A 15,474-nucleotide genomic window follows, 5' to 3' on the forward strand; every position below is an offset into this window, starting at 1 on the left:
AAACACGAGAAGTCACACGATCATGCAAGCTGAAGTGATTAGCATCTTATTTTATTATTTGTGATCTATAACTCAATACAGTGGAGATATTAAAATAGCCTGAGCAATAGCATGACTGTCTTGATGGGCTTTATTATAATCCAAGCAAGAGGTTTTTTGAGATAATTCAGCATTGAAGTGTTGTTCACGTGAAACATATTCATTCCTAAAAGGAAAAAAAATGGAAATGTGACACACACTTGCATTTAGAAAAGCTTCAAATTAATCTTTGTTCTGACAAATGGCTTGGAGGCAGACTTTAAGTGGGAATGTTGAGGTTTTTGTCTGCTTTGCTACAATTAGGGAGTGATCGACCATTTGCCGCTGCTGTCTTATTTTCCATTTCATTTCCCTGTCTTAAACCCCCACCTTGCAGCACTCATCCTTAAACTGTGACTACATTATGCATGGACCAGAAAGTGTATCATAGTAGATATGAAATATGCATGAGCTTTTGTGCAATGATGCCCCTCCCCATCCCTTGATTTATCCCCCAAAAGGAAGGAATCATTTTGTGTTGTCTGATTCATTTAGGGGCTAGGATCACTGAATTCTTGTGGGGAGGGGGTGAGAGGTGTCTGGTTATTTGTGGTATTTTCTTCAAATGGCGATAGAAATGAAAAGAATGATGGTGGTGATAGGGACAGAGACAGGAGTACGGGATGAAAGCGCAGAAAGAAAATGGATATGGACTTAAAGGTCAGACTTGAGGCTGAAAGAAGGAACAAGGAAACGGACGAGTGAAGTAGGATAGAGAGACAAAAGCAAGTGTGACACATCAACGGAAGATCAACAGAAGGAGTCTTCTGGGGACTGTCAATAGAAGCGATATCAACTGATTGATTGTGTCAGTGTGTCACACGGAGCTGATCTCTAGAGACTGTGTGTGTGTGTGTGTGTGTGTGTGTGTGTGTGTACGTCCTTGTGCGTGGCGGGGCTCAGGGCCTCAGCTGTTGTCAGAGCAGAGGGCCACGCGCCTCTTTTGGAAGCACTCCAGAAGTCCCATATTGTGAAGCCACAGTCCCCACAAAGGGAGCGCCTCCATCTTGTGGAAATGTTTTTGCTCCTCCACCCTGTTCTCAATTTCTGATTGCATTTGTTTGGGTGCAGGAGAGACAGAGCATGGAGATGGCTTTTTAATGATACTGGAGCGCAAGGCACATGTTGTGTGTATGGTGAGAGGTTTAACTTTGCAGTGTTATGCTTGGATCTGGTTATTGAGAGGTTTCCACCCAATATTTTACCCCTCTGAGGTCTAAAGTGAGAGAGGGCTCATTTTTAGGATTTGCATGGCATGCGGCTTTCGGCCACAGTTGTGGCTGTGGTGATAAACAAAGGCATCATCTCTCCCACACAGAACCACAGCTGTGCAGATGAACACGCTGTGCACAGATGACACAAGCACAACTGTCTTGTAGAGAATCTGTTTTAAAATTTGTGGTTCGGTTGAAAGTTTGGTGCCTACATCACTCTGACATTATCCAGTAAGTGGTGACTACTTGCGTGTGCATCACCATGACAAATGGAAACACAAACACACAATGATTATACAGCATACATCCTTAATGACTTTAAAAAGAAGAATTGGGTGCACAAGCTTAAATTTATTTTGGCCTTTCTCTGATCCACACATGGTAAAAAGTATACATACAGTCTTAAGTATATACAGAGACTTGCTCTTTTAATATGTTGTTCTATAAGGTTCTTTAATATGAACCATGAGGCCTATTAACTTATTGTTAGTGATCATGTTTGACTACAGCTGGTAGTTTCTTTTTGCAGCATTAAAATGAGAGCACTCATTGTTTTGATCAGTCTGATCGTCACTGTGTTCCTCTGACTTTCCTTTTGCTCTAAAAAGAAGAATTTTAGGTTCGTATGCTGTAAAGTTCTCTTCGATCCATTTCTAAACAATTACATATTCCAAGATCATAAAACAATGATACACGAGTACAAGTTATTTCGATGTTTCTCCCAATTTCTGGAAGAAGACTCAAGCTGTCACCCTCAGATGAGAGAAAACTGTTTTAATATATTCAGAAAAAAACAGGAGCCACCAGGACTCACGTCATCCATGAAGTGCTGGAACACCAGTGTGGTTGTCCACAATGAAGTGAGTTTTACATCGCTATGGACTAGGGTATTGTATGGGGTGTTGGCCAAGGCAGAAGCCCCTACTTAAAAACTGACGTCTTAAAGCTTGACTAAAATTTGCAGCTTCCCACATAGACGAGCAAATTGCCTTTAGAAAAAAGCTTTATGGTCGGACAATGATAAGATTGCGCTAGCAACAGTGACAAGAGGTATGTTTAGAGGAGTAAGGCTTTCTAACCTAAGAATAGTGTATGGACTGTCAAGCATGGTGGTGGTAGCATCATGCTGCGGCTGTTCTGCCCCAGAGCTGGGGCTGGGGTTGTTTTGCTGGATGGAATAATGAAGGAGGACTACCTACAAATTCTCCAACTGGATGTTCCTACAGGAGAGTGGTCCCACATACACAAAACTGGTTTTGGAATTGATAAAGCAGGCTTAAGCTTTTGGAATGCTTTTCTAAATTTTCAATCTCAACCGTATTAAAAATTTATGGGCTCAGTTCAAAGGAAACTAACCAGTTTAGATGAACTCCAGAATAATGCCAAAAACTTGTTGATGACTACTAAAAGCATCCAGTCACCTCTAGTGCACCTTGCTAAAGGACATTTAACAAAATTGTTCCTGAACATCCCAATATATACATATACATACCCTTCCATATGTGTATATGTCCTTAAGTGTATTTTTGTGGATTAGAACTATGTATTAATACATTAAATATGTATCTTGCTTAATCATTCCGCCCTGAAAAAAGAACCAAAGACATTCTTAAAAGTCTAAAATTACTTTGACATTTATGTTCATGATGACTGTAAACTTTTGTATGTAAAATCTGTAGTTATGGTAAGTTTAAAGGAAATTTTTCACAGTTAGTTTAATTTCCTCAGGACCTCCCTTGAGTTCCCCTGCCGTGCATGGCGGATGCTGTCATAACCCTGACTGGAAACTGATTCACCAAACAAATCATTAAACATTTAACAGATGATACTTTCTGTAACTAGCTTCACCTCCTCAGTCCACTTCAGCATATTTGATCTGTTTGTAAATATTCTCTTAGAAGACTCATCTGCTTGGTCACGCAACTTGAAAAGATCCAAAGTTGAAAGTCTTGTCACACAGCTATTAACAATGAAATCAACCCTTTATATGTCCTTTCTTGTACATTCATGGGAAATATTTGCGTAATGAGATGTATTAAATAAACATTTTTGGGAAAGGGTTGGGTTTTCTTAAAGTTTGGAGGCTGCATTTGAAAGCTAGTATGAGACCAAATGTGTAATTTCAGGCAAACATCGGAAAAATGGTGTTTGAAACATCTGGAAGATCATTTAAATAAATCTGAAATAATGATCAATGAATGAACCTCTGCTGCACACTGCAGTTTGCTAATTGTATATATATGTGTGTTTTTTAATTAGATCGGATGCAGTAGAAGCTGAAACAGGATCAAATTCTGCTAGAAGCATAGCATGCATCCTGAGAGTTACACATCTTTAAATTAAAGTCATTTCTCTGCTCATCACTGCAGTGGTGCTTTTGCTTTGGATTGTCCAAAATTTTCAGTTACAGAGCAGTTTCCTTGTGTGCTGGAAAATGTGCTGTACCAGAGGAATGACCCCCAGAAGCGAAAAGAACTCGTATTTTAAGAGCGTAGCTCAACTGGCATTTAGCTACATCACTTCCTTCATTTCCCTTTAAATGAGGGAAATAACTGGGAAACGTTCTTTTGCATCCTGATACATTTCTTAAATTGCTATATAAACCAATTAAAATTTGAATGTGTTTTAATAAATCTCTTTAACTTCTGAAAATTATTTCATCCAGTTCAGTGTAGCTAGCCTTTGCCACTGCACTGACAGCTGATTTTTGCTTTTTGGGGTAATGTGCTGTTTCCTGTTAGTTTGGCTGACAGCTCTATCAAATACTACGAACATGCTATTACCTTGTGTGTACCCGGCTACAAATTGACTGATTGACTGAATAGTTAATATTCAGTCAACTAACTGAGGAGACTACAGAATTCCATTTTACTGAATTTGCTGTGAATAAATATCTGTGCGTCCACTATTCCCAAGAGATTTCTGATATCCATTGATGGAATAAGATGAACAAATTAAAAGATGAAAAGAAAGAGAAGAAGACACGGAGGAAACGAGGCCCCCTGTGAACTTAATGCCTTGATGTCCTTGAGCTCATTCCCATAAGAATGTGTTTCAGAGTGCATGTGCGTCGTAAGCAGGAATTTTCATGGGCTTTACTTGTGCAAGTAAAACAGCTGGATGTTGTGAAATCCAAGCATCAGTCTAAGTAGCAGGCTCTCAAGAGCTCAGCAAGGACATTGTCAATTCCTAGAAGACTGTTTGCACGAGGTGATGGCTGCTGACTTATTATCGCAGAATAAGACAGCATCTCTCGCCGGTGCTTCTCTCTTTCCTTTCTCACTCCCTTCCTTCCCTTTTATTTCCTCGCTTTTCCATTCCTCTCTCCTCCTCATGTTCCCAGTCCACGTGAAGCACAAACAGATCGGAAACAGCTGTGAAAATTATTCTGTCTAATAAGGGCCAATCTTGGCTTCTCGGTTAGCCTCAGAGTTAAAGAATGGGGGGGGGGGGAAAGCACCCTGCCTCGAAAATCCCCTCAAAGTTTGCGGTGATGCTTTGACTTTGCTCCCTGTATTTGTGTGTGTGTGCGTGTGTCTTTCTTTCTCTGCAGGGTTACCCATATGCAATGGATACCAAACATTCTGCCAAAAGGCTGACTGCCAGGCCAGAAAGAAGAAAAGAAAGGGTGCTAACTCCTCTTTCTCATCCCCCTCTCTCCCTCTCTCTCTCCATTTCACTCTCTTGACTGCTCTCCCAGCAGCACAGTCCATTTATTTTCTTCTCTCCTCATCACTCAAGTTTGTATTCTCCTTAAAACAAAGGCACGGCTATTTTGGTCATTATCATCTTCTCTCTCTGTACGGGCCCACTCCATCTTTTCCATCCATATAGTTTTTGCCTAATTGTCAGTTAGTGGTCTTTGGTCTCACCACTCCCCTCATCACCAGGCACACTGTGTGAGAGGAAGAAGCAGTCGAGCTAAAGAGCAGAATGAGCTGACAACTAGACATCATGAGATGAGTTCACTGCTGAGCTGTGTGGACATACCAGGTCACAAGGCAAATTCCAGGGCTTTTTGTGGCTGCACGCGATAAGCGTGGCCTTGAAAAGTGTCTGGATTACAGCTCACACTCTCTAAGGCTTCACTCGTTGAAACGTGAAACTTTGTATCAGGAAATCGTCTTGCACCTGAGCATTTCGCGAGATGGCTGAGATTCTGTTCTCGTTGTTCACAGTCATTTTAATGCTGATCAATCTGATTTTAGCATGAAAACTACTTGACTGCTGAAATGGGTACACTGCATTAAACTAGTGGAGTGGGTGCAGCTTTTTGGAGTTTCCAAGGATTTTGCATTATTAACTCAAAATGTGTCTATGTCTGTAAACGTCTGTGCTAACAGCAGCTCCAAGAGCTACTTGGAATCAAATGATCAAATTAAGGAGATGAGGTCAAAAGAGAAACTCGCATTGGTGGTCCTCCCTATAAATAACGTTTTTAGTGTCTTCTCAGATTTAAATGATTTGGCAAGTAAATGAAAGCCGTGTTTCATGAAATTCCTAAATAAGGCATGTTATTTAAAATATTGATATAATAAAATGGCTCTATTCTATAGAATGATTCAGATTTATTGTAAAGGAATAATCTAAAGTGTCCACTTACTTTTCCAGTCTGATTACTCTGTTTTGCAGACACTGTTTGATCAGTCAGATTGTATGTTTTCCTATCATTGCAAGCTAGATGAAGGGGTCTTGATCAAACTGATTCAGAAAGCTGAGCGTGTCAACTGATTGTATTGTACTTTCTTTTAGTTTTACTTTTTTTCTTCCTCTGCATTTGTTCGGAGCAGCGTTCAAGTTTTCAGAGAAATTTGTTTCTAGATTCTACAATTAGGGCTCAAGAAAACAGCATGTTACATCTACATAGGTTCTCAGTGGGTACTCCAGCTTCCTCCCATACTCCAAAGATATGGTTAGGATTTAGGTTAGTTAATGACTCTAAATTCTCTCTTTTAACCCGGCAGCACATTGGTAACATGTCCAGGGCCTGTCAACCCATGGCAGCTGGGATAGGCGATGGATGGATAGATGGAGTCTGCAATTACTTTGTTCTATTAGCAGATGTGCCTTGCCCATTTATCTTGTGTGCAAGGCATGTGTCTGTATCTTAGACATCAAAAAATAAAAGAAAAAAAGTCTCATTTACAGCACCGTAGAATTACTGTATATACTATACATCCTTACGTAAGATTAAGAATCAGTTGTTTTTGGATTTTTGTTTTGTTTTATTTCCTTGTAAAACTAATATTTCCATATTTATTTATTTTTTACTTTCTGATATCCTCCTTTTTAAAAAAATGTTGTATAGATGAGAACTGTTTCATATATAGATCGTTTTAAATTGATAAAACAAAAAATCTTTTATAGCAATAACTTACTGTGTATTGAGAGAACGCTGGAATATGAATAACTGCAAATCACACACATAATTGATCTGTACATAATGAGCGTTTAGTACAGCTCTCTGCTACAATGCTGCAGGCTTGCTTCTTAAAACAATCAACTTTTATTTTGCAGTGTTTTTGGCCACCTCAGCTTTGCTCTCTTCATGTCTCTGGCCCTCATTTCCTTGTCTCTGTGGGACTGTGGGGTTGATTGATAACTTCATTTGTTCCTCAAGGGAAGAGGGGGATGAGTCGATGACTTATCCTCACTGTGTGTAGATGGAGGGAAGAGGAGATTTTTTTCCCTTTCCCTCTCTACATTTTCCTGGACTCACCTCAGGCTCTCTTCACCCACAGCTTCTTTTCAACCATGACAAATGGTCTAATTTTTTAAAAGCATTAGGTCGGTCGTTAGGAAAGTGAGGTGTGAGGGCTTTCTTTTGTCTCAGCAGAGCTCTTGCAGTGTAGTCAGGGGATGCCCTTTTCCTGCTTGTTGCTGCTATTTTCTTCTGCACAAATGGGACCAATTGTGCCTGGCACAGCAGGCGGATTCTCAGAATATTGTGAGCATGATGGGAGGCTTTTGCACCAGATTTGAGTGATGTGGACTGCAGCAGATCAGTTTCCATAGTAGCCAGAAAGAAAACATAAGATGTGGTGATTTGTTGCCTAGAACTGCTTTAATCTATGCAGATGTTGCCAGAAATTGTGTGTTTTTAAAGCTGGTGACTGTAATCTTGTTATCATAATTGTTCCTGTATGACCGTCTTTTTTGGGGGGGCTGTCATGTTTAATCCGTGTTTCTGTCTGTGTTTGATGTGTAAATGTAAGGAGAAAACCTGTGCATGTACTCAGGACACAGAACAAGTCTTTGTTGTCAGGTGCGGACAGGAGCCTCCTCTCTTGGCTGCGGTCCTGCTTGTTCTCCTGAAATCCCTCTAGATTTACAGCTGTGAATCTAGCAGTTCCACACTTCTGAGAACAGTAGGTGCACAGTGTGAGCGCCACTGAAGAAGTGATGACATCCTGCCCACATCACAGTTGCTGAGTGTGCCAGAAACCTCAAGCTCACACCGGTGCAGAGAGATCCTGCTTTCCTGTGCTCACTCTCACTGCACCGTTTCTCTTCCTGTATTTATTTGACATATGACTGGCAGGGAGGAATGGGGGTTACCTCCCTTAAGAGTCAGCCATTTTGGGCTTTGGTTGGTTTAGGAATCGGCATCCCGAGACCCATTACAAGGACGCAGTCAGCTCGGGCTGATTTAAGTTATCCGTTGCTCACTGAATGAACATTAGTGCAACTTTGACAGCAGAGGGCTTTTTTTGAAAGTGCTCTAGCAGATGTTTCCATAGACTGCTGCCCCTGTGGATATAGAGGAGGCAGAGCAGACTGATTAACTGCTGAACAGGGACTACTACATTAATACTCTACTTACTATAAACTTAAAGATCAGTCCTTGTACAGCTGCGACCATCTAATTGGCATTAAAATTTAATACAGTTGAACACTGGTGCTCATTCATGCTGCATCCTTAAAGTGTAATATCCACATCTTCAGGGTCAAAATATTAAGCTGCTGTGTGGAAAAGACAGAACACACAGGCTTCATACATTCATGTGCTGCCACATAAATTCGGAACATTTTCCAGTTAGCTGGAGTCAAATTTGTCGCCTGTTAGTTCAAGAAGACCAATCTTTCATCGAATTCATACAATAATCCCATAAATAATCCCATAAACCCAATGTTGGCATAAAAAAGCGCTCTTAACTAAAAGAATACTTTAACATTTGTCACTGCTATTGGCCAAAAATTTTTCCAACATAAAAATGAGGTAAAAGGGAAATCTGACAGTTGTATACTTTAGTTTAAACTGTGTATAATTTGTTAACGCCGGTGCTGTAGAGGTACTGGGAGGTGTGGTACGATGCATTGAAACAGAGCTCAGCTAGACATTTCTACGTGTTCCAGTCTAAGCCAACTTAGACTGGAACACAGGGGGGAGTCTGGTGATTGCAGAGAATTTTTTTTGTCTTTTGTCTGAGACAGATTGCAAGAAGTTGCGGTGACTCCTTTTGATCATAAGTCGATTTGTACAGCTTGTCTGGTGGGACACAATCTATCTCAGAGCAGTTGGGGTCCTACTCAGACTGTCTGCAATCACGCCAAACAGATTGGCGAACATTTGCAAATAACTGTCACTACTAGGGATGGGTATCGTTTAGGTTTTATCCGATACCGGTGCCAAATCGGTACTTTTGAAACGGTGCCGGTGCTCAAACCGGTGCTTAAAGAATGGAGAACACAAAATTGGTCCAAAAACCTCTCATGTTCAGCTGTTTTTTGTAAAAATATAACAATGTTAGCCTTTTCTGCAGCTATGGGGCATATATGGTATCACTCTTGGCTGGAAGCAGTGCTTAAACAATGGAAAAAAACACAAACTTTGTCCTAAACCTCTCATGTTTAACTGTTTTCCACTTTTTCTTTGGTCATTTTAGCCTTTTTAGCCAGGGTGAAGGGAGTATCTGCCATCAAACAAGAGGACAGCCGCATGTAGCTATGATGATGTTTGCTAGCTCACCTTACATGCATTAATGTAATAACGTGGTTAGCCTACTCAACGTAAATTAGCTACTCACGCAGAGAAGAACGGCTGCTGCCACAATCATCCGTCATCATTTCTGCTACACTGGCAGGGCTAGGGGCCAGGACTCTCCTCTTCGTGTTTTTGGGGGATGTTGCATAACAGGCAACCCACCGGCAGTAGATGTGCTCGGTGTGAGGTCTCGCAGCAAGCTATCAAATACGGCGCATTTCTGGGCTTTTAAAAAAAACGCTATGCGTCGCCAGGTGTTTCATCGGATTTGAGGTGTTACCTCCTTTGACAGTATCACAGTATCAGCTTAAAGCACTTGTTGCAGGCTGCTGAGTTTGCATATTTTGCTGTGAAGTACAGCCAGACTTTTGACCGCTTCGCCTTGGACATTTTTAATCTGTAGCTCTGCTCTAACAGAACGTACGTACCTGGCCCCGCCTACTATCCTCGGAAACGTAAAATGATTGGCTAGAATCTAAAGTGTATCACAGCTCAGGAAAAAAAAGCACCGAAATAAAGCACCGAAATGTGCGCTGCTTTTCGGTCTGGTTATTACCGTTTATGTCAGAACCGGTGCCATCACCGGTACCCATCCCTAGTCACTACTTTGCAAATGCAGACAGATCACCAGCAGGTTGCAATCAGTCTGAGTCGGTCTGCACCGATGAGTGCAACTTGTCTATGACACATCTCTTTGCAGCAGGGGACTCAAGTGTGAAAGTGACACTGTTGAGTTACTGGTCAATCTAAGTTCCTGCCCTCACCTGTGACCACAAGCTCCGGGTGGTGACAGAGTGAGATTGCAAGCAGTGGAAATGAGTTTCCTCTGAAGGGTGAGGAGCTCGGTCGTTTAGGAGAGGCTCGGAGTAGAGCAGCTACTCTTCCACATGCTAGTTTAGCCAACTGATGTTGTTGAGGTATCTGACTAGGATGCCACCTGGGAGCTTCATTGGTGAGGTGTTCCAGTGTTCCAGCCATGAGCAGGCCCTGGGGTAAATCCAGGACATACGGGAGAGATTACACCTCTCAGCTGATTTGGGAGCACATTGGTGTGTCACTGGAGGAGATAGAGAGAGGGAGGTCTGAGCTGCTTAGACTGTTGGCCCTCATGACCCAGACCAAGATAAGCAGCAGATGATGGATGGATGGATGGCTTTTTTTTTTCAAACCATATGTGGTGAAAAGTCATAGACATTTAGGGATGAAATCAAAACCGCTGCAGAACTCCATGTCAAGCATTAAATAAAAATGGTTGATTACTTATTATTTTTGTTTTTATTCTGGAATGTGTTCTTCTATGAAAATAAGAACTACCAATAACATGTTAACTCTTACCCACACGTTGTGTCACTTTGCTCATCCATCAACTCTCAACTGACTTTAATCTTCACTTGTACTTTCTAACTCTCTGAAAAATAACAGAATGTGCATACTCCAACCAGGAATGTTGCTTTTGTTTGCACCAAAGTTTTAGTCTAAAGTTTGAAATCCTGCTTGGTCGTCTGAATCCTCATGCATCAACTCTACATCCCATTATCGCATGATGTCAGCAAAAGAAAACTGCCAGAGCATTTATGGGTTAAGTGTAAGTGGGGAATGAGCTTAGGAAAAACGCTGACTGCTGCTGTCAGGCCGTGGGTGGGGTTAATGTTGTGGACTGTTTGCCCTCTCAGCAACCAGCTTGGTGGTCAGCCCTGATTGCATCCGTCTGTTGAAAAACTCTCGTTCTGTCACTTCCTCTTTTGCTTTACTCACACACATACTGCCCTCACCCTGCTGACCATCTGCAAGCTCATCTCCTCATCACCCCAGCTCAAGGCGATCCTCTCTCTCTCTCTCCCTCCCTCCCTCCCCCACATACTCACTGATCACAGAGCAATGAAAACAGATTTTTTCAATTAAGAAGTGCCGCTGAAAGTGTTTGCTTCAGGCTTCTGCCCTGCTGCGGCTCTCTTTGCCCCCTCCTGAGATTGTCTGTCGGTTAGTGTGTTTCTTCCCCCCTTCCACCTCATTCCCAGCACAGCCAGGGGGGAGGGCAGGAAGCGGTGAGTAACTTTTAAACATTGTCATCCTTTTTCCTTGAGCTGATTTGCGGAGACGAGTTGTCTTTGGCATGGTGTCAAGATTTTTCCCCTGGGTGGTGTAAATTGGGCATTTTTGACACCTCCCCCTTTTTTTTTGAATAGCCAACCCCCTTGATGATTGATTAGTTTTCTTAAGGCTTGTCTTAACAATATAGATTTGAAGGAATGTTTTAATTTTTAGGAGTGTGTGCGCATACCACAACTATCTGGCCAGTCTGTGATGTGCTTCTGTAGGTTTACATCTGCACATGTCTGTGCTTCCAAAAGCATGCGTAACGTTAAGTGACTCTGCCAGCAAGTTGGTGTGCATTTGCATCTCTGTGATGTACGTTCTCTTTTTCTTAGCAGTACATTATCACAGAGTAATGACGGCTGAGTTAAAAACGTCACTTCAGTCTTGTCTTTTCCGTTCCCTCGAGTGCTGCTTTGTTGGGCTGCCAGTGAAGCTGTCAGAAGTGGGTTGCTTCATCTTTAAACAAGGGGGAAAAACATGTGTGTCAGGGGAGAAAGAGTAAAAATGGTTAAAGGTGGTGGGATGGATTGAATTAGAGGAATGGAGGAATCAAAAGTGAACGACAGAATGGAGAAGAAGGAAAGGCAGTTGAGAATCAGCACCTTGTCATCTCAGCTGTTGTGATTTAGATTGGCTGACAGCACACAAAGCTCCCAGCATCTCACAGCTGTGCGACATGCCTACCCTGTTTTATTTTTAACCTGGACACCTAAATTAGGCTCCTAGGTCCAAGCAGCATCCACACCATTGTCTCCAAAGCCTGTATGTATGTGTGTGTGGCTCCTTATCTTTAGATATGCATGTGCCAGTGTCTGTGTTTGACTGCGTCAGTAGATGCCTATATATGTCAGTGCTATGATATTCTACCACACAACGCTGAGCGCTCCTCTGGGCTGTGCTCTGACTCAAATCGAGTCAGATGTGACAAGTTTAAGAACAGTTTACATGTGCAAGATCCGGGGTCGGCTCACCAGCCTTTATTGACCGTGTGAGTGTGTCCGTAAATTGCCAAAGTGCATTCCACACAGACGTGCTGCCAGCTCTGTTGATGGCACCTTCGTGTGAGAGGCTGGTAAAAGACTAACATGGAGGGGGGAATGAAGGGGAAGAGAAAGAGGGGCTTGGATAAAAAGCAACTTCCTGTGCTCCAGGGAGCCGACAGTATCTTCACCTGGCCTGTGAGCAACGGTCCACAGAGACTAGACCTATTTAAAAAATATTGAGCAAAATCATATCATCAGGAGAATTAAAATGGATTTATTGACAGTTCCTCTCCTGTCATCCTATTACCACTTGTTTCCGGACCTCAAGACAAAAACATCCCTCACTACAAGGTTTCTCTGCAGTGGAAGAGTAGAATCTGCTTAACTCACTAAACTGGAAGGAAGACTAATGTAAGGGGTCAGGGATGATCGGAGGGGCATGCAAAACAGGGGGATAAATGGATTAAATTCTGAAAGCAGATCTTTAGATGCTCCTCAGGCGGTGAGTGTGGCAATTGATTTGATGAGTGAGCGGTCCCCACACCCACATCCCCCATCCTTCCTCCTGCTGCCGGTCCTGCTGCCTGCATTTGTGCACCATGAACCAATCAATATCAGGGAGTTGGCTCGCAGTGGTGTATCAACTTAGATCAATGCAAGTAAGATCAATGTAACTCTAACTCCTAATTATGTTTTATAGTCTGAATACGTAAACACATCTATACACTCTAAATGTAATAGCACTAGAGAAAACATCATTTTTACTAATCACAACATCAAATTTATAAATGATGGAATTTTGGTTGCATTATTTTGAAGGCCCACCTTTTTAACACTTTGGATTTTAGCTGTGAAATTTCACCTCCCACATCATTCCTCACATGTCCGTCTTCTCCTGGCGATGTAGCACCGTCACGGCCGTGAAACGAGATGCATGTTAATAAATAAGATCAAGAATCCGCAGCCATGTTTGTGTGGTCAAAATAACAATGATACTGTGTAGCAGGTATAATTTTTGCCATGTTCAGTACATGGAAAGTGTAGCTGTCATAGTTCATCCTCCAACACATCACAAAATCCTGTAGGATTCGTCCTCTAGGCGCTGTGAATATCTGTGCTGTTCTAACTAGTAGCTGTGTGACTTTGTGGCAGGTGAAAGATCAAAATTCTGAAATGCTGATGTCAATACATGAAGAGTGAGGCTGCCAGAACTCATATTTTTCATCTTCTTCTTCTTCTCCATGACTCTTTTTGCACAAACATTCACTATAATTTGTGCAAAAATGAAATGATAAACATTCCCATCCTGCTGCCAGCGCAGCAAAAATGTGCTTGTACTTGTCAGGCTCTATGCGCCTCAAACAGCTGGACGAAGAATATAATTTAATAGCAGATGAAAAGGCACGAGATACAAGGCGACTTTGTACCTAGAAGAAACAGAGTTTCCTCATGTGCAGTACTTTATCTCCGTCCAGTACTGGACTACATCAGACACATAGCCAGATGCTCGCTCTCAGTTTGGCTAAATTAGAGCCAGTATGATGGTAGTTGAATGAAACGGCAGAGAAATTGGGTAACTGGGTCATGTCACATTTACCACTCCTTGCAGGGGGATGAAGGGAAGAGAGTAAATGGGGTCATTTTAATTTAAAAATTATATCTGCAGTAGCCTAATTAAACAACTGATTGCAATTAGAATTCTCTGTGTACTTAGACTTTTTATCACACTGGCCTGGTCTTGGATGTGTTTGAATATGCACACGCATGTGTGTACACAAAGCTCTGGAGACAAAGAGTGCGTCCTGAACAGGCTTGCTGCCACTATGCTCTGCCAAGCTCAGCCACTGATAAGGTTGACCACAGGGAGATGTCTGCACTCAGGACCCGTCAATCAAAACACAAGAGTCTGCCTCCACCCCTACTTCACAAGAGTGCGATAGGAGAGATTAGGGGGAGGAGTGTTGTGAGTGAGAGAGATGGACAGGCAAGGAGACAGATATAGAGTCTCACGGGCATAAATGGATAGAGGTAGTCAACTAAGGGAGAAGGGGGAAAAACACGACACAATCCATGAAACTGTAAAAGATTAGTAAAGTGAGCAGACAGTGATAGTGTGTGTGTGCCTGTATTCTCTGTGTAGTGGATCTATACAAGGATTGTGACCCGCTTGTCATGTGGCAGCCAAACCACCTATCTTTAATAATGCTCCATACTTTCACCCACTGTTTTTTTTTTTTTTTTTGTAAAAAAAAAAATGTACGCCTAAAGCCTTGATTAGGTTACAGAGAATAAGTCAGTTACCATAAAAATCTCATGGAAATCAAGTCATTGTCATGCTGAGACCTGGATGGAACAATAGAGCTTTGTTGAAGGCTCGCGGCAGAAGACATTTTTGGTAAACACAGCCCAGACTAAAAAATGTGGTCTTATAGCAGCAGTGTTTTGCAGCATAAGAGGTTGCTGTGAGGTGCAAGATAACTTGAGTGAGGAATGGAGACACATAGCATACTCTAGTTGAACTTTATCTCTCAGAAAATTTCTGCTGACAAGGGAGGAAATTTGTTTTTGCTTATTTTTGGAGATCTTTGCGTCACACTTTATTAATTTCTGTCCTCAATAAGACACAGAAAGGGAGAAATATGTTAACACTTGACTCTCTTTATCCGTTTTTGCCTCCTTCCTTTGCTCTCCTATGTAGACTCGTCAGTGATCAAAGATGCTCCAGATGTTTGTTTTTTACACATCATCGTTCACCATCTCTTGGCATGGTTTGAAAGTGGCTGAGGACCTCTTCCAGTTCTGTTGAGTGTTCATTAAAAGAGAAGTGATGGATTGGGCTTTTGTGGGATGTGCATTAGCTTTAGATCTCCTGCAGGATTTAATAGGGGAAAGTGACACATACACAGCCCAGTTGCAGTAGTAAGGGCAAACTCGTTTGATTTTTGACTCTTGTTGACGCTCTGTATTCTTATCATATAAGGAATAAAGTGCCCTGTCACAACACAACAAACTACAACACACCACCTCTGTCTCTGGAAGTAGTTTCATGGTGGAAAATTTGGCAGTGGAAATTCTTTGTTTTTGATCCATCTGCTCCATGTGCCACACTAAACAGAGC

The 15,474-nt window shown here is 42.0% G+C and overlaps 1 protein-coding gene across 2 annotated transcripts in view; it reads left to right on the plus strand.

Annotated features, from left to right (window-relative positions):
• The window catches only part of prickle2b (prickle homolog 2b), an 88,467-nt gene that overhangs the window by 28,386 nt on the left and 44,607 nt on the right, over positions 1-15,474 (plus strand). The window contains exon 1 of one of the 2 annotated variants that reach the window (XM_076883829.1): positions 11,177-11,321. The exons of the other annotated variant lie outside the window; for it this stretch is intronic. The gene's annotated coding sequence lies outside the window, so the exon portion shown is untranslated. Of the gene's footprint in view, positions 1-11,176; positions 11,322-15,474 lie in introns of those variants that run through there. 2 annotated transcript variants of the gene reach the window in all.

This window comes from Maylandia zebra, linkage group LG5 (assembly GCF_041146795.1).
Source record: "Maylandia zebra isolate NMK-2024a linkage group LG5, Mzebra_GT3a, whole genome shotgun sequence".
Taxonomy (NCBI): domain Eukaryota; kingdom Metazoa; phylum Chordata; class Actinopteri; order Cichliformes; family Cichlidae; genus Maylandia; species Maylandia zebra.